This window comes from Chiloscyllium plagiosum, unplaced genomic scaffold (assembly GCF_037043375.1).
Source record: "Chiloscyllium plagiosum isolate Xiang-an unplaced genomic scaffold, Cpla_swu_hap1 HiC_scaffold_42, whole genome shotgun sequence".
NCBI lineage: Eukaryota > Metazoa > Chordata > Chondrichthyes > Orectolobiformes > Hemiscylliidae > Chiloscyllium > Chiloscyllium plagiosum.
The window spans coordinates 19,527,900-19,555,726 of record NW_028270180.1 but is presented as its reverse complement, the minus strand read 5'-3'; the positions used below and the strand labels follow the sequence as shown (position 1 = coordinate 19,555,726).

The window sequence follows — 27,827 nt, the reverse complement described above, 5'->3', positions numbered from 1 at the left end:
CTGACCATTGAGCCACCATGTTTGTCTAATTACAGGTATAGGCCTAATGTGCAGCCAGAGGCTGTTTTCAACTCCTGCAGAAAGAGGGGGAGGAGGCTGACAGGATACTTGCTGGAGATTTTTCCTCTGTGAAAGGCTTTTCAGTTACTTAGATTACTTACAGTGTGGAAACAGGCCCTTCGTCCCAACAAGTCCACACCGACCCACCGAAGCGCAACCCACCCAGACCCATTCCCCTACACCTAACACTACGGGCAACTTAGCATGGCCAATTCACCCTGACCTGCACATTTTTGGACTGTGGGAGGAAACCGGAGCACCCGGAGGAAACCCACGCAGACACGGGGAGAATGTGCAAACTCCACACAGAGAGTCGTCTGAGGCGAGAATTGAACCCAGGTCTCTGACGCTATGAGGCAGCAGTGCTAACTGCTGTGCTACCGTGCCGCCCATGTGAGTGTTGCTGAACTGAAGATAATGAACTTGAGCAGATCATATCACGCTCACAACCTATAGATCTGTTTCTGTATCTGCATTCAGGGCCTCCTCCTCGAATACATGAAAATTGTTTCATAAGTGCAGCATATCGCCTTAACTGTAAATGATCAAGGACGCAAAGGAACAGAAACCCTCGTGAAAAACCACAGCTGTGGTGTTTTTCAACAAAAGATCGAAACGGTTGTATGATAAAAATAAAGAGGTCATGTTTTCAGCTACCACAAAGGCTGATAAGAGCTGGAGCATGCAGGCAGTGGATGTGCTAATTTGATTAATATTTGTCAAAAACAAAATATTAGCAATACGAATTTATCACGGTAGACTAGGGAAGCAACGGATCAACAAACTGTGTGCGATTTAATCGAGATTGTCTCCAGAAACCGATGCGTGTATATATTACAATCGTAAAGTGTTCTTATTTGTGTGAAGCAGTTACCTGTTGTTGCCTTTATTCTATTCATTCATAACATGCAGGCGATGACTGGTCAGGGCCAACATTTATTACCCATCCTTAATAGCCCAGATGGCAGTTGGGAGTCAATCACGTTGCTGTGGGTCTGGAGTCACATGTAGGGACGGTAAGGACAACAGCTTCCTTCCCTGAAGGACATGAGTGATGGGTGGATTTTTCCCGACAATCGACAACAGATTCATGGTCATCATTAGACGCTCAATTCCAGATTTTAACTAGCTTTGTGCTGGTTGCTCGCTTGAATAATTGCTGTGTGGAGTCAGCACTCTGCTGCTCATTGACCGTATTTATCATAGAATCCCTGCAGTGTGGAAGCAGGCTATTCAGTCCATTGAGTCTGCACCAACCCTCCCACCTAGCCCCTTCCCATCTACCCCATCCCTAAAACCCTGCACTTCCCTGACACTGTAGGTCATTTCCCATGGTCAATCCACCTAACCTGCACAACTTTGGACTGTGGGAGGAAACTGGAGCACCCGGAGGAAACCCACGCAGACACGGGGAGAATGTGCAAACTCCACACAGACAGTCCGCCCGAGGGTGTATGAGCAGGGGGCCCAATGCCATGATTTTTGAGGACCAGTTAAAGTTAGTCACTACTCAAAACTGGATAGTACCTCAAAAGGAGAGGAATATTGTAGCTGGAGCAGGGATGAGGTGGCATCCAGCAAGTGAATCCTATGTCAGGAAAATAAACAGAATAGCACTGCACTATTCGACTGGGACAACACACCCATCCTAGGACAAGCCAAACAAAGACACGCACAAGAATTCCTAGAAGCATGGCATTCCAACAACTTTATCAACAAACACATCGAGTTAGACCCCACCTATCACCCCCTGCGAAAAGGAACAGGAAGTGACTTCACCACACGAAATAACATCGCCACAGGAAATGACATCACCAACCCAAAAAAACCCAAACATATAATAGAGAGCAGGAATTTTCAGCATTGCTTCGCCTGAGGCCCACTGAAGATGTTACCTAGTAGAGTATTGAAACATCTGGAAATGAACCTTGCCGCGCAGCGAGCAAACCTACATCCATAATACTATCCTTTCTATAACAGGGTGACCAGAACAGGACACAGTACTCCAGAAGAGACCTCACCAAAATCCCAACTCCTGTACTTAAAGGTCTAAGCAGCGATGGCAAGCATTCTAAATGCTTTCTTAACCACCGTATCAATGTATGACACAAACCTCAAAGAATTATGCACCTGAACCGAGGTCTCTGTGTTCTACAGTACTAGGCAAGGCCATACATTCAATTGCATAAGTCCTGACAAGACTCTGAATTGCCCAAAATGCTAGCCTAGCAAGTGATGCCCAAATCCTGTGAATGAAGAGAAGCAATAGTATGGGAGGCTGTGGATTCTAATGCAGAATGTAGGAACTGTGTCCACTCTGGGCCAGGTAAGGGCTCAAAAGGTAGTGGCACCAGATAGGCATGGTTGGCAGTGCCAGGTGTCAAACATAGAGGACGTCAAGGTCGAGAGTGTGGTGCTGAAAAAGCACAGCAGGTCAGGCAGCATCCGAGGAGCAGAAGATGAAGAGCTTATGCCTGAAATGCCGATTTTCCTACTCCTCAGATGCTGCCTGACCTGCTGTGCTTTTCCAGCACCACAGTCTCGACTCTGATCTCCGGCATCTGCAGTCCTCACTTACTCCACAGAGGACCGCAATGCAGTTCCACAGAAATACAATAACTTCACACACGTGGCCAAGGTTAGTGAATGCATCTTCAAATGCCATGTCTTACCAACCGTGCCACCCACCTCAGGCACTGTTCTAATCACAACTCCCGCATTACTCACCGAACAGCAATCACCACAACTACCTAAAATCAAGTCTAACATTCACATCCAGCAACTCCCCTTCACAGACTTAGCTACATCTCACAGCTTGGGTCAACCACAGGCACATTAGCCAGAAACATTTCACCACACTCAGTGTTCTGCTTCCCCATCTCAGACAGGACAGAATGACATACAATTTCCTCCATTTCCTCCCACAGCTCAAAGGTGTTCAGGTTAGGTGGATTGGCCATGGGAAATTACCCATAGTATCCATGGATATGCAAGCAAGGTGTGTTAGCCATGGGGAATGGAGGGTGAAAGGGATAGGGGAGTAGGGTGAATCTGGGTGGGATCGCTCTTTGGAGGGTGGGTATGGACGCAACGCCCGAATGGCCTGCTTCACACCATAGGGATTCTATGGGAAGGCAGTGTGGGTCAGTGCTGGGATACCCATTGCTGAGGCTATGAACAGTCATTTGGCTGGAATAACTGAAGGAGACAATATCCTAAGACATCAGCCTCCTTTTCATTTCCCACATCCCCTGGCCACATGCTCTCGTCTGATACATAACCTGCAAAAACCTCAAAAAAATGATCATCTTACCACATCTTCTTGCACCGAAACCGTACACTAGTATCGTTTTTCCATTCAGATACACAAGATCTACAACCTGGCCAGGTGATGGAGTAACATGCTGAAGACCCAGCCCCAGCCTTTGGACTTCACACTCACAGCTCCCGGCTCAGACACTGACGCAGTGTGCATGCCCAAGGAGAGAGCTGAGGTACACAGTGACCGCAGGGCAGGCCAGGAAGCGAGGACAGCAAGAGACGGCTTTCCTTAGGGTGAGGTTACACACGAGGCAAAAGTGAGGACTGCAGATGCTGGAAACCAGAGTCTAGGTTAGGGTGGTGCTGGAGGCCTCCATTCCTGATGAAGGGCTTTTGCCCGAAACGTCGATTTTCCTGCTCCTTAGATGCTGCCTGACCTGCTGTGTTTTTCCAGCACCATTCTAATCTAGACTCTGGTTTCCAGCATCTGCAGCCCTCACTTTTGCCTGCCTGAGATTACACACTGTTTTAGTAACACAGAGCTCAGAGTGTTAGGGGCAGCGTATAGCAGAATGCTGTTAGGTTTGCACAGCAAAATGCTGGGTCCATTGGAAAGTTCAGCAGAAAGTGTGTGATCCACAGATGGAGCAAGAGAGAGTCCAACACCAGCCAGGCACATGACATCAGACAGAGCCTGGTTCCATCCAGGGAATTTCTGGCAAATCTTCACACAGTGTAGAACCAATCATGACACACTGTCTGCCATCCAAGGTTTGTAGCATTGTTTGACATTTACTCATGGGGGGCATGGGCATTGCTGGCTGGGCGAGCTTTTGTCGTCCATCTATTGTTGCCCTTGAGAAGGTGGTGGTGATCTGCCTTCCTGAACTGTTGCATCCAAAAGCTAAAGGTTGACCCACAATGCCCTGAGGGATGCAATTCCAGGATTCTGACCCAGTGACACTGAAGGAACGGCAATATATTTCCAAGTCAGAATGGTGAGTGGCTTGGAGGGAAACCTTCAGGTGGTGGTGTTCCCATTACTCTGCCTCCCTTGTCCTTTGAGATGTAAGTGATCACGGATTTGGCGGGTGCTGTGTAATGAGCATGGGTGAACTTCTGCAGTACATCTCACAGACAGTACACACTGCTGCTACTGAGTATCACTGGAGTGGATGGAAAATGCAGAGATAGGGTGGGGGCAGGTGGGGTTTGGGTAGGATGCTCTTTGGAACGAGGTAAAAACAATGACTGCAGATGCTGGAAACCAGATTCTGGATCAGTGGTGCTGGAAGAGCCCAGCAATTCAGGCAGCATCCGAGGAGCTTCAAAATTGGATGCTGCCTGAACTGCTGTGCTCTTCCAGCACCACTAAACCAGAAAATGCTCTTTGGAACGTCAGTGTGGATTTGATGGACTGAATGGCCTGCTTCCACACTGTAGGGATTCTATGAATGATAAGTGGTGGGTGCATAAAGAATCGGGGTTGCATGTAATAGTATTTGGAAAAGCTCTTTCTTGCGAGAAGAGTTGTTTTTAGGTTGCTTTCTGCCTTTCTTTTCTGCTTGTTATATAGTTGAAGGTAGGGGCCGTTTCCCTGATGATTGACAGTTTGTGCAGCGTACAGGAGGCTATTCCAGAACTGGGGGACCCTCATGAGGAGAACGGCCAAGTTTGACATTTTTAACAAATTTAGCTGGGACAGCTCTGAACCTCTCACATAAACAATCCCGAACAAGGACAAAAAAGCCAAATTAATGTTCACGGTTACAAGGCTACCAACTGCCTGCTGCCCCAAACTGTGTAGGAAATGCAGCAGGGGTCTATTCTTACACAGTGTTAGCTGACCTCGAGCTGGGCGTGAACAAGGGGGTGACATCATTTTGAAATTTGGAGTTCTCATTGGCTCGAATGATTCAAATGGATGGTTGAAATTGCATGAAGTACCAGTCCCTAGAACTAGGTTATGTTGACACAGAGAGTGAAATTGTGAGTAGCCCTTACCTGGTGGCAGTGCTCACCAATCATCTGGCTCTTTTAGATGGGACATGGCCCAGGTGAGGAGGAATGGGTCCCAAGGAACTCTTCAGCTGGAGACAAATTGCTGCCTCCGCCACTTCTATATGTAAATGGAAGTTTTCTGTCCAATGAACTAATTTACCCTATCGAAACTGTTGATCCTTAACAGACTTTAAAAGCAAACCATCTGAAAGTTCCTTACAAATGCTGGGTAACTGTGTTCCCGAGTCCCCAGATCTACCCACCTCCACCTCACTGAGTTCCACAGACGGGAGGAGTTGGTCCAACTCTATCACTATTGTGAGGCAGCGGGACTGTACTATAAGGATGCTGTGCTCACATGCATGGGTCGCACACCAGAGGCATCAGCCACACCCTTAACAGAGACCCCTCGGTGCTCCGTTGCTACCCTTTGCTTTTCCAATGGCAAGTTGAGATTACTTGTCACAGCAACCTCTCCAGACTGAAGGTGTTGTGTCTTCTGCTAGGAATGCCACACACTCACTTTATGAATCAGTAACACTGCAACTGAGGGACTGGAGTTGCTTTCGTTGCAGTGTGGGGCAGAGTTGGCATGTGCTGCGCAGAAATCAAAGTAGACACAGTGATTGGAGCAATGTGCCATGGAGAAGACAAGCTCATTGAGTCATAGAGTCACACAGCATGGAAACAGGCCCTTTAGCCCAAACAGGTCCATGCTGACCATGTTGCCAATGCCTGCATTTGGTCCATATCCCTCAAAACCCTTCCCATCCATGCACCTACCCAAATGTTTTTAAAATGTTGCTATTGTACCTGCCTCAAACACTTCCCCTGGCAGCCCATTCCCACATACGCACCACTCTCTGCGTGAAGAAGTTGCCCCTAAGGTCCTTCCTAAATCTTTCCCCTCTCATCTTAAACTGATGCACTCTATTTTTCAATTTACCCTCTCAGGGGAAAAAGACTTTATGCATTCATCCTCTTTATGCCCCTCCTGATTTTACACACCTCAATAAGGTCACCCCTCATTCCCCTACGTTCTAAGGAATAAAGTCCTTTCCTGGCCAACCTCTCCCTATAACTCAGGCCTACTAGTCCTGGCAACATCGTTGTAAATCTTCTATGCACTCTTTCCAGTTTAACTATGTCTTTCCTATAACAGGGTGACCAACATTGTACACAGTACTCTAAATGTAGCTTACCAATGACTTACACAACTGTTACATAACATCCCAACTCCTATACATAATACCTTAACCGATGAAGGCCAGCATGTTAAATGCCTTCTTCACCAGCCTGTCTACCTCTGATACTGCTTTCAAAGAACGATGTACTTGTACTCCTTGGTCCCTCTGTTCCACAACATTCCTCAGGACCTTGCCGTTTGCTGTACAAGTCTTACCTTGGTTTGGCTTTTGAAAGTGCAATACCTCACACTTATCTGTATTCAATTGCATTTACCAATTACAAGTCCACTTCCCCATCTGATCAAGATCCCTTTGTGATTTTTGATGACCTTCCTTTCTAATAATACCTCCTCAGCAGAGAGCGGCGGGAGCTGGGTGGAAGTTCAGGCGGAGCGCAAAGCCGGTCGGGAAGGTAAGTGATTGCTATTAGAGTGGCTCGAATATGTGTGGAAAGTGTGTGCATATTCAGCTATTGACCGAGCATATTGCAGCGCTGATGAAAGAACTCGAGGACCTTAGGCTCATCCGAGAGAACGAGATCTTTCTGGACAAGACCTTCAGCGAGGTTATTACACCAATCATGCCAGAAGAGAGCAGAAGAGAGCAGACGATGAGGAAGGCAGAGAGGAGACAGGTGCAAGAGACCCTGACAGGTACTTCAGGAACAATTTGAAGCTTTTGGAAACAGTAGAGGCTGATGACACTGCCAGTTCGCAAGGCGGCCAGGTCTGTCAATCAAAAGTTGGCGCAGAGGCAGAGCGGAAGAGTCGGACATCGCACGGAGCCGTGGTAAAAGGGGACTCCATCGTGAGAGGAACTGACTGGGGTTTTTGTGGCAACAGACGGGATTTAAGGATGGTGTGTTGCCTTCCTGGTGCCAGAGTGAAAGACATCGCGGACAGAGTGCAGGAAATCCTCAAGGACGAGGGTGAAGAGCCAGAGGTGGTGGTACATGTCGGCACAAATGATGTCGGGAAGGAGAGGAGGAACATATTACAGCGGGACTTCGGAGAACTAGGAAGAAGGCTGAAAAGCAGGACGTCCAAGGTGGTTATCTCCGGTTTGCTTCCAGTTCCTCGGGCTGGTGTGGCCAGAAACAGGGAGATAATGGACTTGAACGTGTGGTTGGGGAACTGGTGCAGGAAGCAAGGATTTAAGTTCTTGGATCACTGGGGTGCATTTTGTGGTAAGCGTAAATTCTGCAAGAGAGATGGTTTGCACCTTAATAGGTTAAAGACCAGCATTCTGGCAGGCAGGTTTTCTACTGCAACACCGCTATATTTAAACTAAGTAGCAGGGGGGAGGGGACAAACTGGATGTTTAAAAAGGAAATTGAAGGGAAAGTTAGAACAAGAGAAGTCAAGAAAGACAACTGTACCAATGAGGCAGAAAACTCGGAAAGGGATCATGCTGTAAGGTTGAGTGAAATAAGGGTTGATGGGAAGGGTGAGAGCAGTAACAAATTAAAAATACTATACATGAATGCACGAAGCATTAGACATAAGATGGATGAGCTTGATGCTCTTTTGGAAATTAGCAGATACGATATTGTGGGGATAACTGAGACATGGCTTCAAGTGGACAGGGCCTGGGAGATGAATATTCAAGGCTTCACGTGCTATCGTAAGGACAGACTGACGGGCAGAGGGGGTGGGGTGGCCTTGTTGGTAAGGGAGGATATTCAGTCCCTTGCGCAGGGGGGACCTAGAGTCAGGGGATGTAGAGTCAGTGTGGATAGAGCTGCGAAATACTAAGGGTAAAAAGACCCTCTTGGGAGTCATCTACAGGCCCCCAAACAGTAGTCTGGATGTCGGATGTAAGTTAAATCAGGAGCTGAAATTGGCCTGTCGCAAAGATGTCACTACAGTTGTTATGGGGGATTTTAACATGCAGGTAGACTGGGAGAATCAGGATGGTATTGGACCTCAAGAAAGAGACTTTGTGGAGTGCCTCAGAGATGGATTCTTAGAGCAGCTGGTGCTGGAGCCGACCAGGGAGAAGGCAATTCTGGATCTGGTATTGTGTAACGAACCAGAATTGGTCAGAGACCTCGAAGTGAAGAAGCCATTGGGAAGTAGTGATCATAATACATTAAGCTCCAATCTGCAATTTGAGAGGGAGAGGGTACAGTCGGAAGTGACAGTACTTCTGTTGAATAAAGGGAACTATGGAGCTATGAGGGAGGAGCTGGCCAAAGTTCAATGGTGCAATATCTTAGCAGGGATGACAGTGGAGGAACAATGGCAGATATTTCTGTGTATAATGCAGAAGTTGCAGGATCAGTTCATTCCAAAAAGGAAGAAAGATCCCAGGAGGAGGCAGGGGTGGCCGTGGCTGACGAGGGAAGTAAAGAAACATATAAAGTTAAAAGAGAAAAAGTATAACATAGCAAAGATAAGTGGGAAAACTGAGGACTGGGAAGCTTTTAAAGAGCAACAGAGGATTACGAAGAAGGAAATACGCAGAGGAAAAATGAGGTACAAAGGTAAACTGGCCAAAAATATAAAGGAGGATAGTAAAAGCTTTTTTAAGTATGTGCAAGGCAAAAAAATGGTTAGGACTAAAATTGGGCCCTTGAAGACAGAAACAGGGGAATATATTACAGGGAACAAAGAAATGGCAGAAGAATTAAATGGGTACTTCAGATCTGTGTTCACTGGGGAAGACGCAAGCAATCTCCCTGAGGTAACAGTGGCTGAAGGACCTGAACTTAAGGGAATTTATATTTACCAGGATTTGGTGTTGGAGAGACTGTTAGGTCTGAAGGTTGATAAGTCACCGGGGCCTCCTGGTCTACATCCCAGGATACTGAAGGAGGTGGCTCGAGAAATCGTGGATGCGTTGGTGATTATTTTCCAGAGTTTGATAGATTCGGGGTCGGTTCCTGAGTATTGGAGGGTGGCTAATGTTATACCACTTTTTAAGAAAGTGGGAGAGAGAAAGCAGGAAATTATACACCAGTTAGTCTGACCTCAGTGGTGGGAAAGATGCTGGAGTCCATAATAAAGGATGAAATTACAGCACATCTGGATAGTAGTAACAGGATAGGACAGAGTCAGCATGGATTTATGAAGGGGAAATCATGCTTGACTAATCTTCTTGAATTTTTTGAGGATGTAACTCTGAAGATGGACGAGGGAGATCCAGTAGATGTAGTGTACCTGGACTTTCAGAAAGCTTTTGATAAAGTCCCACACAGGAGGTTAGTGAGTAAAATTAGGGCACATGGTTTTGGGGGCAAAGTACTAGATTGGATTGAAAATTGGTTGACTGATAGGAAACAAAGGGTAGTGATAAACGGCTCCATTTCGGAATGGCAGGCAGTGACCAGTGGGGTACCGCAGGGATCCGTGCTGGGACCGCAGCTTTTTACAATATATGTTAATGATATAGAAGATGGTATCAGCAATAACATTAGCAAATTTGCTGATGATACAAAGCTGGGTGGCAGGGTGAAATGTGATGAGGATGTTAGGAGATTACAGGGTGACCCGGACAGGTTAGGTGAGTGGGCAGATGCACGGCAGATGCAGTTTAATGTGGATAAATGTATGGTTATCCACTTTGGTGGCAAGAACAGGAAGGCAGATTACTACCTCAATGGAATCAATTTAGGTAAAGGGGCAGTACAGAGAGATCTGGGTGTTCTTGTACACCAATCAATGATGGTAAGCATGCAGGTACAGCAGGTAGTGAAGAAGGCTAATAGCATGCTGGCCTTCATAACAAGAGGAATTGTGTATAGAAGCAAAGAGGTGCTTCTGCAGCTGTACAGGGCCCTGGTGTGACCACACCTGGAGTACTGTGTGCAGTTCTGGTCTCCAAATTTGAGGAAAGACATTCTGGCTATTGAGGGAGTGCAGTGTAGGTTCACAAGGTCAATTCCTGGAATGGCGGGATTACCTTACACTGAAAGACTGGAGCGACTGGGCTTGTATACCCTTGGGTTTAGAAGACTGAGAGGGGATCTGATTGAGACATATAAGATTATGAAAGGATTGGACACTCTGGCAGCAGGAAACATGTTTCCGCTGACGGGTGAGTGCTGAACCAGAGGACACAGCTTAAAAATATGGGGTAGACCATTTAGGACAGAGATGAGGAGAAACTTCTTCACCCAGAGAGTGGTGGCTGTGTGGAATGCTCTGCCCCAGAGGGCAGTGGAGGCCCAGTCTCTGGATTCATTTAAGAAAGAGTTGGATAGAGCTCTCAAAGATAGTGGAATCAAGGGTTATGGAGATAAGGCAGGAAGAGGATACTGATTAGGAATGATCAGCCATGATCATATTGAATGGTGGTGCAGGCTCGAAGGGCTGAATGGCCTATTGTCTATTGTCTATTGTCTATTATCATTGGCAAGCATACTAATCATTCCTTTTACATTCACATCCAGATCATTTATATAAATAACAAATAACAAAGGTTCCAGCACTGACCCCTGTGGTACACCACTAGTCACAGGCCTCCAATCTGAGAAACAACTTTCAACCATCATCCTCTGCTTCCTACCACCAAGCTAATTTTGAATCTAATTAGCGAGCGCTCCCTGGATCCCATGCAACCTAACCTTCAAGACTAGCCTTGTCAAATGCCTTACTAAAGTCCATACAGACAACTTCCACTGAGCTACCCTCAACTATTCTCTTGATTACCTCGTTGAAAACCACTAAAAGATTTGGGTCTCGCACTGATGCAAGGCCACTGATACATTGGCAAAAGGGAAATGTATTGTGACAATACTATGGCTTTAAGACATGCATTTTGTCCTTGGTCTTTTTGTTGGTCAGAGGTTTTAAGTCAGATGTACTGTGCTGTTATGGAAAACCCTTAATGTAACAGCTTGTGAGACCATGGATCTTTTTTTATAATTGGAACAATAGAAGCAGCCTGAATGGGTGATACCAGCTCCCACAGAACCTAGATTTTTAGTTTTTTTAGTTTTTCAATAGCAGTTGCTCTTCAAGAGGTTTTGAAGATGGGGAAGCTGTTTTTTGTTTCCTTCTCTTGGTTACAGCTGAAAGCTTGGGGTTCTCTTCCTACTGCTGAAGTTGTGTGTGAGACAATCTTGTTTTTCTGAATTTGACTTTGCCACGGGTGTGTTTATGCAATGTTACAACATTGGAACTGTTACTGTTTAGCTGTTAAATCATCTTTTATTCTGTTAGGTTTTCCAATTGAGCTAAGGTATTCCAATTCCTTTATACCTTTTTTTTATTTTTTTAACAATAGTGTATGAATTAAGTGTGTTTTGCTTCAAATCTGACAGTTTGACCAATCAAATTGCATTGGGATTGTAGCACCCACAATCTACCTTTAAAATAAGAAAAAGCTTGGTTCGAGACTGTCTTCTTAATATATGTTGAGGGGGTTTGGTCTAGCCCATATTAGTAGTTAACTCTGATTCAACAGACAGCCTCAGTGACCATCCTCCCATAACAGTGGATATCAAACTGTGATAGGTTGCAAATATTTTCTCCAATCCCTCAACCCTCCAAGATATTGAAGCTCATTTAATGTTGGCCATTTGTGCCAGCTCTGAATCATTCTCCATTGGTGGTCTCTCGACATTCTCCACTTTGTGTTCTCTTAAAGTCTATTCTCTTTATCCAAGCTTTCAGCCGTTTGACCGAATAAGTCTTCAAGGGGCTCGGTGTAATAATTTCTTCTCTAACTTTCCTGTGAGGCAGTTTGCGATGCTTCTTTGCACTATCCATGCATCAAGCTATTGTTAATGGTTAACCTCTAAAGTTACGGTTGAACTTGAGGAAATCCAGAATTCAATTATCCTCGATTTCAGAAAGATGCACCATTACTTCTGGGTCAGAGAGCTGTGAGTTCAAGTCTCATTCCATGAACATAAACACATAATCTAGGCAGTCTCTTCAATGCATTACTTGGGGAGCACTGGGGAGGTGATAGGCTGGTGGTATTATCATTGGACTGTTAATCCAGAGACACAAGTAGTGTTCTGAGGACCCCGGTTTGAATCCTGCCACTACAGATGGTGGAATTTGAAATCAATAAAAATCTGGAATTAAGAATCTAATAATGGCCATGAGTTGATTGTCAGAAAAACGCATCTGGTTCACTAATGTCATTCAGGGAAGGAAACTGCCATCCTTACCTGGTCTGGCTTACATGTGACTCCAGACCCACAGCATTGTGGTTGACTCTTAACTGCTCTTAGGGATGGGCAATAAATGCTGGCCCAGCCAGTGTCCTGTGAATGAATAAAACTGGAGGAAAACTGCACCTGTCTGAAGTGCTGTCCTCAAACGAGATACTAAATTAGAGCCTTATCAAGTCGATGTACAAGAACCCCCAGCACAGGCTCAAAGCAGGGAAAAAGATTATTCCCAAGTGTTCTGACCAACATTTATTCTTAAACCAATGTCAACGCAACAGATCCGGTGATTATCGCATGGCTGCTTGTGGGAGTTTGTCACGGGCAAACTGACTGCCACGTTTTCACGATTACAGCACTGACTCCGCTCCAGAAGTAGATCATTGACTGTAAGTCACTTTGGGACATGCTGATGTTCTGAAAGGCATTACATCAATCCAACTCTTCCCTTTTGAGGGCAGAAGACAGGAAGGTCATTGAGTTGACTGCCCTAACCGGCAGGATTGAGGACGGATTGGCAGAGTTGATTTCAGTTCTGTACCATGGTGGCCTGCACTGGATTTGAAGGGTTTTAAAAATACCTTTCTGCTAATTATCCTTCTCCATTTCAGTCATTTTTTACCTGAAGCAGCAGGGGACCTGCTAGACAATGCGATTGGATATTGAGCAAAATGGGTTGGTACATTTATCACCACTGAGCCTCTGCTCAAGTGGTGTGTGAAAGATGAAATTCTAATTAAATAAGAGGATTGATAATGCATTCCTCTTCACTTTCATCTTCCTTTCAAATATAATTAGGAATTCTAAATTTAAAGGTTTCAAACTGCATTAATATTGCTGTAGAGAGAACTACACCTTTACCTGTGGCTGGTGATGTACCTTGAGAAAACAATCCTAGAGAAAAGGTTCTTTCACTAACTTTGAAACTTTGAAATCAAGTTGTTTGCTGCTTTACTGTTACACATACGTGGTGGCTCAGTGGTTAGCACTGCAGTCTCACAGTACCAGGGACCCGGGTTCGATTCCAGCTCGGGTGACTATCTGTGTGGTGTTTGCACGTTCTCCCCGTGTCTGTGCGGGGGTGCTCCGGTTTCCTCTTACAGTCCAAAGATGTGCAGGTCAGGTGAATTGGCCATGCTAAATGGTCCGTAGTGTTAGGTGCTTAGTGAGAGGAAAAGGGGTCTGGGTGTGTGGACTTGTTGGGTCAAAGGGCCTGTTTCAACACTGTAGGGAATCTAATCTAATCTTGTACTGCTGCCTCACAGTGTCAGGGACCCGGGTTCAATTCTTGCCTCGGTCAACTGTGTGGAGTTTGCACATTCTCTGAGCGGATCTGCTCCAGTTTCCTCCCACATTCCAAAAAGATGTGCAGGTCAGGTGAATTGGCCATACTAAAAAATTGCCCATAGTGTTGGGTGCATTAGTCAGGGGTAAATGTAGAGAAATGAGTCTGAGTAGGTTACTCTTTGGACGTCGGCGTGGAAGCATTGGGCCAAAGGGCCTGTTTCCTCACTGTTGGTAATTTAATCTAATATTAGGGACTCATGTCAACAAAAACACTACACTGTCATGAAGGTTCATCAGATGCAATTGTAGAACTTTTAACACACGGAATGTATCAGTCCTGTCCACACTTAGTCCAATGGGAGGGGTATTTTTTTAAAAAAACTGAAAGAACTGCAGATGCTAGGATTCGGCGGAAAAAAAAGCAGGAATTACTAGAAAGGTTCAGCAGGTCTGGCAGCATTTGTGGAGAGAAATCAGAGTTAACCTTTCGGATCCGATAACCCTTCCTCAGAACTGATGGTAGCTAGAAAAATGTTGGTTTCTATAGAGAAGATGGGGTGGGGGGGAAGGGGTAAGAAATAAATGACAAGTGGAGACAGAGCCCAAAGCAACAGAAGCATCCAAAGAAGTGCACATTAGGAGAATTAGTCATGCTAAATTGTTCAGGGATGTATAGTTTAGTTTGTATTAGTCAGGGGTAAATGTAGGATAATAGGGTAGGGGAATGTGTCTGGGTAGGTTACTCTTTGGAGGGTCGGTGTGGACGTGTTGGGCCAAAGGGCCTGTTTCCATACTGTAGGGAATCTACGATTCTATAACAGTTGGACCGACAAAGGAGTGGATAACAATCTGGCTAAGAGGGTGAATAGCTGTTAATGGAGGCTGTTGTGTAACAGCTGAGTATGTGATAACAAGGCCTGGTCTGTGGGGTTTGAGGTAAGACAATGGGAGAAGGTGCCTCAAGCCCTAAGATTGTTGAACTCGATATTGAGTCTGGAGGACTGTAGAGTTCTCAAGTGGAAAATGAGATGTTGCTCTACCAGCTTGCGCTGACCTCCGCTGAAGCACTGCAGCAAGCCTGAGACAGAGATATTGGCCGGGGAACAGGGTGGGGTGTTGAAGAGGCAGGCAACTGGAAGCGCAGGGTCTCTTTTGCAGACAGAACGTAGATGTTCTGCAAAGTGGTCACCCAGTCTATGGCTTCATTTCCCCAAAGTAGAGCCAACCACATTGTGAGCAGCGAATGCAGTAGACTAGATTGTGGGAAGTGTTGGTGAAATGCTGCTTCACCTGGAAGGTGTGTTTGGGCTCTTGGATACAGAGGAGGGAGGAGGTAAACAGACAGGTGCCACACCTTATGTGGTTGCAGGGCAAGATGCATGGGGCTGGGGGAAGGAGGGGTGTTGGGAGTGAAGGAAGAGTGAACCAGGGTGTTCCAGAGGGAACCTAGTTACCATCAGCTTCCTATGTACCACCAGTTCTGAGGAAGGGTCACTGGACCTGAAAGATTAACTCTGATTTCTCTCCACACACACTGCTAGACCTGCTCAGCCCTTCCAGTAATTTCTGTTTTTTTAAAAAAGAATATCTCAGTGTCGGAACATATTCCACTTCCCAACTGCTCTCATTGCCTGTTCAGAAAAAAAACACGGCCGAATTCATATCACATAAGTGTCCTTTGTATCTACCGACATTCACAATGAATAAAATCTGCAGCTGATCCCCTGATAATTATACAAGCTTAGATTTACAGAATACATATTTTCCTCATCCATCTGTTTAGAGATGTCTTTTTTTTATTAACCTGTTTTTTTCTCATCAACCTGGACAAAGTGAGGACTGCAGATGCTGCAGATCAGAGTCGAGTGTGTGGTGCTGGAAAAAAACAGCCGGCCCGGCAGCATCCGAGGAGCAGGAGAATCGACGTTTCGGGCAAAAGCCCTTCATCAGGAATGAGCCTCATTTCTGATGAAGGGCTCATGCCCAAAATGTTGATTCTCCTGCTCCTCGGATGCTGCCTGACCTGCTGTGCTTTTCCAGCATCACACTCTTGTTTCTAATCAACCTGTTCAGAGATGTCACTATACACCACTATGGCAGGTGGAATTCAACTGAGTTCTCAGAGCTAGGGACACTACCACTGTGTCACAAGAGCCCTTTACATTTACAGAGTTGCTTTGTCAATGACCTGCCCTCTATCTTAAGTTCAGAAATGGGAATGTCTGCTGATAATTGCTCTAGTGTTGAGCTCCAATTGTAACTCCTCAGATAATGAGGCAGTCTATGCTAGGCCCAAGTGCCTGCGTTAGTGGCTGAGCATTCCAAACACCTTTATGGAGATAAGACTTAGACTTTGATAGCTGGATGGATTTTCCACCTCTTAGTTTTCCTTTACTTCTACCGTTGTTTCTATAATTGCAATTTTGAAACTAAGATGGCATCGAAGAATGGCAACTTTGACACTTTTAGGGGTTGCCTCTGTGGCTCAGTGGTTAACACTGCTGCCTCACAGCACGAGGGACCCGGGTTCGATTCCAACCTCAGGTGACTGTCTGTGTGGAGTTTGCACATTCTCCCCATGTCTGTGTGGGTTTCCTCCGGGTGCTCCGGTTTCCTCCCACAGTCCAAAGATGTGCAGTTTAGGTGAATCAGCCATGCTAAATTGCCCATAGTGTTCAGGGATGTATAGATTAGGTCCATTAGTCAGGGGTAAATATAGAATAATAGGGTAGAGGAATAGGTCCGGGTAGGTTGGACTTGTTGGGCCGAAGGGCCTGTTTCCACCCTGTAGAGATTCTAAGGTTCTAAGATTTTCACTGCACTCATGTATTCCTAAACCTGAGTACACATGACAATAGAATCTAATTCTAATTCTAAGAATGGATGGTTTTGGGAAGAGAAGTGTTGTACGATCAGGTTACAGGCTGCTTAAGGGATCCTGAACCTTACAGGGACAATCTGTTTACAACAATCTGACAGAGAGAGAGAGAGAAAGAGTTAAATGTAACAAACTTGATAGTTCACCATTCAGAATGTGGATGGGATCTATTGTGGACCAGGCCAGACCCCCTCAAAATATTTCAAGAAAGGAGCCCAGACCCTAACTTTGTTAGTTGTTTCAAGCAGGTGTAACGCGGATATTCCAGGAGGGATGCAGCTGGTCACACCACTTAGTTTTCAACAAAACAGAACTTATTTCAAAGATTACCACATGAAACACAAACAAAAGAGTGAATAACTTAAACTATCCGAAAACCCAACAGATTATCCCAACTTAATGATGCTGTTCCAAATACTTGCAAGAATCCTCATAAACACCCCTTGGCACAAAAGGTAAAATCAAACACAGGATCTTACAAGAGAGAAATCAAAGACAGGGAGGATCAGCATGGACCTGCTTCTTGGTCCAGTAGCTTTAAAACTCCCTGACTGCTGTCAGTGAGTAGCCAGACCGCCAAATACCAAATCAAACCAGAGGAAAGCTGAGCTGGGAGAACTAGCCACTCCCCTTTCATTGTAGAAGTGTTTTTTTTAAAAAAAACTTTAAATCCTTTTGCCTGAGGCAGTATCTGCTAGCTATAATCAAACGAACCCTTCAACTCCAGACTATCAGAACCTATGCTTTTACAACCTTGTGAAAAAAATACCGAGGACAACATGACTTTGAGCCGCATCATCACAGAGTTTACAATTGGATTGAAGAGACCATGTTCATGAGGCTTTACTCAAGACTGGAAGATTCAGCTAGCTTTGTCTATGGGGATGTTCTGGAGGACAACACTCTCCAGGAAAGGCATTTGGAGATTAAACATTGCTGAGCTGGAAAAGGGAAAAGGAAGTGAGCCATTAGAACCTTATGTGTTCTTTCCTCCTTTTACTATTGATAAGAGTTTTCTAGCAGTAGTGGCTTATTAGAAATCTTTTACTTAGATTAAACTGACAAAGTTAGCAAACAAATTTCAGGCAGAAACAAGTCTTGCAAGGACGAGAAGCTTGAAATATTCGCCCAGCATTTAGAGATGAAAGGGGGGGGGAGATCTGAATTGGTGCATTATTATTGGAATTAACAAGAAATAAGTGAAAATGAGAGAAAAAAACTTTAATTAGAAGAGAAGAAGGAGAAGTCGGAAAAGTAGAGACTGAACCGAAAAAAAGGAGAAATAAAGGAAAGTATAATCAGAAATGTAAAAGTTTGAATTGGCACAAAAGCAGAAAGAAAAATGGAAAGAAATGAAAAGAGATGGAAAAGAAAATGGAAATGGAAATGGAATTTTAAAAATGTTGAAACCCAAAGAGAGAGGGAAATCCGATAACAATACTAGTCTGGACAGAAGCTCAGGGAAAAAGAAGGAAGTGAGGTCATAGTTAAGAGGATGGTTCTGACCTCAATAAGGGTTATTTTAAAATAGAAATCTACAATTAATGCCTACATTTACAGAGGATGGAGTTGAAAGGTATTTCACCTCATTTGAAAAGGTAAAAAGGTAAAATTGAAGTGAGCAAAATCTAACAGAGTTCCTAATAACTGTGAACATATCCATCATGATACAATGCAGGAGGTCTTTCAACATATTGTCCCTGTGCCAAACTTTGATAGAGTTCTCCAATTGATCCCACTTCCCTGCTTTTTATATCTTTTTGTTTATTCTTGAAATGTAATTATTGTTGGCAAGCAAAGCTTTTTCGTCCATTCCTAATTTGCCTTGAGAAGTTAAAAAGCACACAACACCAGGTTATAGTGCAACAGGTTCAATTGGAAGCACACTAGCTTTCGGAGCACCGCTCCTTTATCAGGATGATGAAGGAGCAGTGCTCCGAAAGCTAGTGCTTCCAATTGAACCTGCTGGACTATAGCCTGGTGCTGTGTGATTTTTAACATTGTACATCCCAGTCCAACACCGGCATCTTCAAGTCATGATTACCTTGCGAAATTTGTGTTAAATTACCATTTTGAAAAACAATTGTCCATCTGGAGCAAATGTGCTCACAGTGCCATTAGGAAGTAGATTCCAGGAATTTGACCCAATAACAATGAAGGAATAGCAGTACAGTTCCAGGTCAGGGTGTGTGTACCTGGAGGGTTGTGTAATTTAGAGGAGTATTTGTAGCTGTTAGAATGCAGCTTGAGACCAGTAACTTAGCAAACACTTCCAGTGATCGTCTAGAAGGATCACACAATAAAACTTCAACTTGCATGACAAGTAAACTCATAGTGACATTCTGTAAACATTATTGTGTTGGCAACATGTATTCTAAACTAGAGAAAAGGTCCCCAGTTTAACTTTTAAAACAACAGAAAAGTTCCCTCTGTTTGTCCCTTAAGGGGTATTTCATTCTCCAAAGACCAAGTCCAAAACATTTCCACCTATTTCTTGCTAATTCCAGCGTGGCCTCATGAATGGGAAATCATCTCTGACAAAATTAGTCGAGTTTTCCAAGGAATCTCTACCAGAGTGGATAGAGGGGACCCATTAGATTCATTGTATTTGGACCTCCAGAAAGCATTCCAGACAGTATTTCACAAAGGGCCAAGAACCGATGGTGTTTGAGATAGTATACTGGCATGGATAGAAAATTGGGCTAATTAGCATGGAACAGTGAGTGGAAATAAGAGGTTCTTTTTCAGGTTGGTAAGCTGTAACCAGTGGGCTTCCACAGAGATCACTGCAGGGTCCACAGCTGTTTACAATATATATTAATGACTTGGAGGAAGGAAGTGAATGCAGTCAAGTTTGCAAATGACACAAAAATAAAGTTAAAAATCACACAACACCAGGTTATAATCCGACAGGTTTATTTGGAAGCACAAGCTATCGGAGCGCTGCCCCTTCATCAGGTGGTTGATGAAAAAGCAGTGCTCCAAAAGCTAGGAAGGCGAATAGAATGTTGGTCCTTATTTCAAGAGGGTTGGAGTATAAGAGTAGGGAAGTCATGCTTCAACTGTCTAAGGTGCTGGTTAGACCCCATCTGGAGTACTGTGAGCAGTTCTGGTTCCGTTATTTAAGGAAAAATATCATGTCATTGGAAGCAGTTCAGAGAACGCTCTTGAGGATGATCCCTGGTATGGAGGGATTGTCTTATGAGAAAAGGTTGCGTCTCTACTGTCCAGAGTTTAGGAGAATAAGAGGTGATCCTTAAAAGACTTGACAGGGTAACTGCTTTCCCCTCATGAGCGAATCTAGGACCAGAGAGGCATAATCTCAGGAGTAAGGGGTGCCAATTTAAAACTGAGATGAGTAACAATTTCTTCTTTCAGATTGTTGTGACTCTTTGGAATTCCTTACTACAGAGAGCTGTGGGGGTATAGTCCTTTTGTGTATTTAAGTCTGAGATAGATAGATTCCTTGGTCACTAGGGGAATCAAGGAAAGTGGACATGCGGACTATTGGATCAGCCATGATCCTATTGAATGGTGGAGCCGGCTCGAGGGGCCAAATGGCCCACTCCTGTTCCTATTTCTTGCGGTCCTTTGATCTCATAGTCAAAAGTATTTTTGAAATTCCAACCCATCTAGTATCCTGCACTGTTTTTAGGCTCAGCGCTTTCATATACAGAGGAACCTCGATTATCCGGCATGCAATTATCCAAGTTTTGGATTATCCGGAGAGACCACAAGGTTCTGATACTCGGCTAAACGAGGTTATCCGGCATTCGATTAACTGAACGAAATATTCCCCGCCCCTGTACTTCAGATAATCGAGGTTCCTCTGTACTCGCTTTTAATGATTTGGATATTGCTCTTAAATTGAATGGATGTCAAAGAAAGAAATGAACCATCAATTTGTCATGAACGCAGTTGACCAAACAAGTCAGATGCCAGAGTGAAAGCCATCCTGAAAGACCATAAATTTTACTTTTTTACAGTTTGTTTACTGTCACAATGAGTAACTGAACATATTACACACAAAAAGGAAAACAATAATCAAACTATTTTCCACTATGTATAAACTATTTGAAATGGTCTTATCACAGCTATCAGCAGTAATCATTCAACACGCCTGATTTCTGAAATTATCTCAAGCCTCAATGAAGATTTACCCAGTTTCTACTTTTGGTTTCCTTGTTCAGTTGGCTGCTGTACTTGGGTTCTTTCCAGTAACTGTTTGCATTCCCTTGATCTTATCTTCTCTAGTTAATGTCTCTCATGATTCTCAAACACTTAAACAAAGCAGAGAACTGTGGTCGCTGGAAATCGGGAACAAAAACAGAAATTGCTGGAGAAACTCAGCGGGTCTGGCAGCATCTGTGCAGAGAAAGCAGAAGAAGACTTGAAATACTAACTCTGCTTTCTACCCTACATTTACAATAATAGTAGTAGATGAATGGAGTGCATACAGAGTTCTTTTAAAGACTAGTACATTGAGAACCAGCTCAGGAACAGGCCTTCCTTGATCTTGTCTTGTGCAATGAGAAGGGGTTAGTTAATAACCTTGCTGCAAGAAATCCTTTAGGAAAGAAGTGATCATAACATGTTAGAATTCTTCATTGGGATAGAAAGTGAAGTCTGATCCAAAGATAAATCCAAACAAAGCAAACTTTGAATGTATAAGGGATACGTTGTGTATGATAGACTGGGTGACTTAGACCATAAGACCAGAAGACATAGGAGTGGAAGTAAGGCCATTCGGCCCATCGAGTCCACTCCGCCATTCAATCATGGCTGATGGGCATTTCAACTCCACTTATCCGCATTCTCCCCGTAGCCCTTAATTCCTTGTGACATCAAGAATTTATCAATCTCTGCCTTGAAGAAATTTAGCGTCCTGGCCTCCACTGCACTCTGCGGCAATGAATTCCACATTCCATATTCATTAAATCCATTCCAGTGGATAGGCAATGGTTAATACTGACGGAATGAATGCTAACACTGTAACAGTTTGCACATTCCTTTTTGGTGAAAGAACACAACTGGAAACAAAGGCCCCACCATGATTAACATAAGTAATCAAGGATTGCATTCAATCCAAAGAAGAATCATACAAGATTGCTTTAAAAAGTAGTAAGCCTCAGAACAGGGAGCATGTTCAAATTCAGTAAAGGAGAACCGAGAGGTTAATTCATACCGGAAAAAATATAAACTTGCAAGAAATATATGAGCTTCAGAAAGTTTATGAGAAGAAAGGTTAGTGAAGACAATGTAAGCCCCTTATAGACTAAATTGGTAATAGAGAACAAAGATGTGAGAACAATTAAACAACTATCCTTGCATCTGCAGTTCTTTGTTTATTTAAACAACTGCTCATGTTCTGTCTTCACAAAAATGGAAATTTCTGGAGAAACATAGTGAGTCTGACAGAGAGAGAAACAGAGCTAACATTTCAGGTCCAGCAAGTGCAGTCTTGAAGAAAGATCTCTGTCTCAAAATATTAACCCAGTTTCTCTCTCCAAGGGTAATTGCTTAATTGTTCTCCATCAGCAATTTAGTCAATAAGGGGCCTACACTGTCTTCACTAATCTTTCATTTTGAGAAGGAGAAATGTAAAGAAATTAATCAATGTTTGGTGGTCATCTTCCAAAATTCCATACTTTTTGGAAAATCCCCAGCCGATGGGAGGGTGGCAAATGTAATTCTATTGTTGAATAAAAAAAAGGAGGGAGAAAATGGGGAACTGTCAACTGATTAACCTAACATCCACAGGAGGGCAAATGCTGCACTCTTTGACAGTGTACTGGAGTTTTGAGGACATAGCAACTAGAATAGATGAGGGGGAACCTCAGATAGGATACTGAATATTTGGATTTTTCACAAAGCTTTGATAAAGCCCCATTTAATGTTACCATGCAAAGGCAAAGGGGATGTTAGAAATATAGCAGAATGAATTGAGGGTTGGTTAGCAGACAGGAAATAGTGGGTTGAATCTAATTTGTTTTGGCAAAGTCTGGAGTGCGTTGAGTCTTTTTGGTGGGTTTATAGAGTCATAGAGATGTACAGCATGGAAACAGACCCTTCAGTCCAACCCGTCCATGCCGACCAGATATCCCAACCCAATCTAGTCCCACCTGCCAGCACCCAGCCCATATCCTTCCTATTCATATACCCATCCAAATGCCTCTTAAATGTTGCAATTGTACCAGCCTCCACCACATCCTCTGGCAGCTCATTCCATGCACGTACCACCTTCTGCGTGAAACAGCTGCCCCTTAGGTCTCTTTTATATCTTTCCCCTCTCACCCTAAACCTATGCCCTCTAGTTCTGGACTCCCTGACCCCAGGGAAAAGACTTTGTCTATTTATCCTATCCATGACCCTCATAATTTTGTAAACCTCTCACCAAAAGCATCTCATTAACTACCTATCCCATCCTTACGTACCCCAATTCCATCCCCAACTTACTACATGCCAGTTCCAAAACAACTTGACACTCAGCATTTACCCAGAATTCACCTCATCCCTTACTCCCACCCCAACTTGAAAAGCCCGCAGTGCACCCGGTCAAGCACTGTCAGTCTGGAGTGCACGGCTCCTGACATTTGCCCCCTGACCTGGGGAGATCAGTGCCCTGCTTTGTGGGAAAGGGGTGGCACAGAAGTAGGACTTCCTCTTCCCCCAGGAGGCTGGGACACCAGCCCTGCTCAGCCCGGTCTGAGCTCACCACAGTCTCAGCTGTTTGAAGGAATGTCTAGGAAGAAGGTAAGTATCCCCCCCACTCGAGTAGCATTGAGGTGCAGAAAGCAGAGGCATGTAAAAGGAGAGCAGATGCACCATGTGGGTATCTGAGATACTGGTATGTCTCGTGTGCCTGTGTCTGTGGTTGTAGTGTGTATGTGGAGTATTGTAACAATGCTGTGGCTTTAAGAGCTTATTTTATCCTGGCTTTTTTTTAAAAGAGAGATTGAATGAGAGGTACTGAGCAGTCAGTAAGAAAGTAAATAAACAGCTGGCTGGAAGAACACAACATGCCAGGCAGCAGCCAGGAGGTGGAGACGTCAATGCTTCAGGGATAACCCTTCTCCAGGACTAGAAAAGTAAACAGCTTGTAAGGTCTTGGGGTTTTTTACCAAATTGAAACAATAGAAGCAGCCTGAATGGGTGCAGTCGCACTTGCACAAAACCAGGGTTTATAGTTTAGCTTTCAGCAGTTACTGTTGGGGTCTTGAAGAAGTGGAAGCTATTTTTCCCCTCTCTCAGTTACAGCCATAACCTGGAGGTTGTCCTGCTGCTACAGGATTTGCATGTGTCTGAATTTGCTTTTGGTCAAGGTTCGTTTATGGGATGTTTTGGAACAGTTAATTAGTAATAGTTACTGTATCTATTATTCTGTTAAGATTTCCAATAGAGTTAGTTATTCCAATTGCTACTTTCTTTTGATTTTTTAAATTATAGTGGATGAATAAAGTGTGCTTTGCTTCAGACCTGGTAGTTGGACCAATCAAATTGCATCAGGAATGCAAGACTTTACATTTACCCTTAAAATAAGGAAAGGTTAGGGTCTAGACTATCTGCTGAATATTTTGAGGAGGTTTGTTCTGGTCCATAACAGCATGCCCAGAGATGTGGGTGAACTGTCTCGTCCTATTTCTCATTCTTATGTGAAGTCAATGTAAATTACAGTTGCAAGCATTTAAAGTCTCCGATGACAGGTTGGGAATGCCAAGTGTATCGAGAACACCAGATAAATGTGGAAGATGATCCAATTCAAACCCAGTCATAGACTCACACAGCACAGAAGCAGACCCTTCAGTACAACCAGTCCACAGCGAACATTTTCCCAAACTTAACTAGTCCCACCTGCCTGCACCTGGACCATTTCCCTCTGAACCCTTCCTATTCATGTACTTATCTAAGTGTCTTTTAAATGTCATTATTGTGCCTGCATCCACCACTTCCTCTGGAAGTTCAATCCACATGCCAATCATCCTCTGTGTAAAACATTTGCCCCTCATGTCTTTTTAAAATCTTTCCTCTCACGTTAAAAATATGCCCCCTAGTCTTGAAATTCCCCCATCCTAGGGAAAGGCACCTACCATTAACCCTATCTATACCTCTCACAATTTGATAAACCTCTATAAGGTTACCTCTCAACCTCCTACACCCCAGTGAAAAAGGTCCCAGCCTATTCAGCCTTTCTTTATAACTCAAACTTTACATACTTGGCAACATCCTGGTAAATCTTTTCTGAACTCTCTCCAGTTTAATAAAATCCTTCCTATAACAGGGCGACCAGAACTGCACACAGTAGGCCAGAAGAGGCCTTACTAACATCCTGCATAACCTCAACGTGACGTTCCAACTCCTGTACTCAGAGTAATTGAGCTATGGAGGCAAGTGTGTTAAATGTTTTCGTAGCTGCCCTGTTTACATGTGACACAAACGTCAAACACTTATCTAATGTACCCCCAGACCCCTCTGATCTCCAGCATCTGCAGGCCTCATTTTCTCCCTGTAGGGACACTATGCTCTTTACTATCCCCCAGGCCCTGTCATGACATAGGCTGCTTTGAGCACAGCCAACACACTCTCACCTGCTGTTCTACAACACTACCCAAGGCTCTATCATTAATTGTGAATGTCCTGTCCCTATTTGTTGTAGCAAGGTGCAATACCTCGCATTTATCCAAAATGAACCTTGCATTATATAATTTCCATTATGTGTAGCTCATGTGCAGCTATAACCATCTGTGTCCGGAGTACGTATTGAATATAGGAGAAAGTGAGGACTGCAGATGCTGGAGTACCAGAGTTGAAAAATGTGGTGCTGGAAAAATACAGCAGGTCAGGCAGCATCTAAGGAGCAGGAGAATCGACGTTTCGGGCATAAGCCCTTCTTCAGGAATACATATGGAATATGAAACACTTCTGTTTAAGCTTTTTGCATCTAAACGTGGGTGTCAGAACTCAGGCTCCACACATAGACTGCAATTAGCTTTAGTTTTTTGTAAAAAGACAATTAGCTAACTCTTCTTCTTTGTGGTGGTTGTGGCAAAATGAAGTGTGACTGTTGAGAGGATTTGAAGGGGGGAAGCTGTGTTTTTTTCCAGGGATCCACCTGCCACTGACAGCAATTATTGATCATCACTCACCAGTTTAACAAGGGAAGAGAAATACCCAGCTGCCAAATAACAACTCAAGTCATTGACAGTTCAAAATGATCTAATGTTTATCATCTTGTGAAGAATGCAATCTTCCAAACAACGTGAACGCCTTTGTCCGTGTCATGGGCAGCACAGTGGCTCAGTGGCTAGCACTGGGGTAACTCAGCAGAACTGGCAGCTTTTGAGGAGAGAAAATCTGAGTTAGCGTTTCAAATCCAGCTGGACTCTTCCTTGGAGAGACTTTGGGGTTTGGAAGAGGACTTGCTGGACTCCGAACATTACCTCTGTCATAGAGTCATGAGTCATAGAGATGTACAGCATGGAAACAGACCCTTCGGTCCAATCCATCTATGCCGACCAGATATCCCAACCCAATCTCATCCCACCTGCCAGCACCCGGCCCATATCCCTCCAAACCCTTCCTATTCATATACCCATCCAAATGCCTCTTAAATGTTGTAATTGTACCAGCCTCCACCACTTCCTCTGGCAGCTCATTCCATACACGTACCACCCTCTGCGTGAAAACGTTGCCCCTTAGATCTCTTTTATATCTTTCCCTCTCACCCTAAACCTATGCCTATTTACCCTATCCATGTCCCTCATGATTTTGTAAACCTCTATAAGATCATCCCTCAGTCTCCGATGCCCCAGGGAAAACAGCCCCAGCCTGTTCAGCCTCTCCCTGTAGCTCAAATCCTCCAACTCTGGCAACATCCTTGTAAATTTTTTCTGAACCCTTTCAAGTTTCACAACATCTTTCCAATAGGAAGGAGACCAGAATTGCACGCAATACTCCATCAGTGGCCTAACCAATGTCCTGTACAGTCGCAACATGACCTCCTCTTTCCCTCTCTCCACAGATGCTGCCAGATCTGCTGAGTTTCTCCAGCACTATTTAAGAAACAGGTATTTACAAATTTGTCATTGTAAAGAAAAATACATAATTATATCAGGGATGCACGGTGGCTCAGTGGTTAGCACTACTGCCTCACAGTGCCAGCCACCTGGGTTCAATTCCAGCTTCAGGGAGACTGTCTGTGTGGACTTTACATGCTCTCCCTGTGTCTGTGTGGGTCCCCTCTGAGTATTCCAGCTTCCTTCCCACCGTCCAAAGGTTTTGTGGATCGGTCATGGGAAATGCATGGATAAAGTAGTGGCATGGGTATGGGTGGGATGCTCTTCAGAGGGTTGGTGTAAAATCTATGGGCAGAACGGCCTGCTTCCACACAGTAGGGATTTCTGACTGAAACGTCGACTCTTCTGCTCCTCGAATGTTGCCTGACCTGCTGTGCTTTTCCAGCACCACACTCTCGACTCTGATCTGCAACCCTCACCTTTCCCCTGTAGAGATTCTATGCTCTTCACTAACCCCCAGGCCCTGTCATGACATAGGCTGGTTTGAGCACAGCCAACACACTCTCACCTAATCATGGTTCCCACTTTCAACTTTTCTTTTTCCCTGGCTTGCTATCACTCATTGTTTTGTCTTCCTGATTTTTTTTCTTTCTTTCTCTGAACCCTGTTTCCACCTATCTGCTCACTCCCTATTCCCACCACACCCCACTGACCCTCTCATGTCAGCACCAACTCCACTGTTTCTAGCTACTCTAAGTTCTGAAGAAGGACCTAAATGTTAACTTTGTGTTTCTCTCTCCACAGATGCTGCCAGATCTGCTGAGTTTCTCCAGCCATTTCTAGTTTTGTTTCAGATCTTTGGCATCCACAGTTCTCTGCTTTAGTTTGATCCTACAAAGGATTCTTTAAATTTTATGTCACAGAAAACCAGCAATGAGATACGTGAGGATTGCGAGGAAGAAGTTTTTTTAACACTGAGTGATAATGACTTTGAACTTCCTTTGCCCACAAGGAAG

The 27,827-nt window shown here is 44.2% G+C and overlaps 1 protein-coding gene across 1 annotated transcript in view; it reads right to left on the bottom strand.

Annotated features, from left to right (window-relative positions):
- The window catches only part of LOC122542619 (nuclear receptor ROR-alpha A), an 873,418-nt gene that overhangs the window by 572,406 nt on the left and 273,185 nt on the right, over positions 1-27,827 (bottom strand). The gene's annotated exons all lie outside the window — the stretch shown is intronic.